The sequence below is a fragment of the Micropterus dolomieu genome, linkage group LG01, assembly GCF_021292245.1.
Source record: "Micropterus dolomieu isolate WLL.071019.BEF.003 ecotype Adirondacks linkage group LG01, ASM2129224v1, whole genome shotgun sequence".
Classification (NCBI taxonomy): domain Eukaryota; kingdom Metazoa; phylum Chordata; class Actinopteri; order Centrarchiformes; family Centrarchidae; genus Micropterus; species Micropterus dolomieu.
In genome coordinates this window covers 46,671,426-46,671,951 of record NC_060150.1, presented here as the reverse complement: position 1 = coordinate 46,671,951, position 526 = coordinate 46,671,426, and the positions used below count along the sequence as shown (strand labels likewise).

At 54.6% G+C, this 526-nt stretch overlaps 1 protein-coding gene across 1 annotated transcript in view; it reads right to left on the bottom strand.

Moving 5' to 3' along the window:
- LOC123984064 (macrophage mannose receptor 1-like) overlaps positions 1 to 526 on the bottom strand; it is an 18,920-nt gene that overhangs the window by 1,025 nt on the left and 17,369 nt on the right. The window lies entirely within an intron of this gene.

The following is a 526-nucleotide window of genomic DNA, read 5'->3' as shown; positions in this document are numbered from 1 at the left end:
GTGATTCATAGACCAGTTCTGTCTGCAGTGGAGGTGGAACCATGTCTGTGGGTGACTGATGGACCAGCTCTGTCTGGACTGGAGGTGGAACCATGTCTGTGGGTGATTCATAGACCAGCTCTGTCTGCAGTGGAGGTGGAACCATGTCTGTGGGTGATTGATGGACCAGCTCTGTCTGCAGTGGAGGTGGAACCATGTCTGTGGGTGATTGATGGACCAGCTCGGTCTGGACTGGAGGTGGAACCATGTCTGTGGGTGATTGATGGACCAGCTCTGCCTGCAGTGGAGGTGGAACCATGTCTGTTGGTGATTCATAGACCGGCTCGGTCTGGACTGGAGGTGGAACCATGTCTGTGGGTGATTGATGGACCAGCTCTGCCTGCAGTGGAGGTGGAACCATGTCTGTTGGTGATTCATAGACCAGCTCGGTCTGGACTGGAGGTGGAACCATGTCTGTGGGTGATTGATGGACCAGCTCTGCCTGCAGTGGAGGTGGAACCATGTCTGTTGGTGATTCATAGACCAG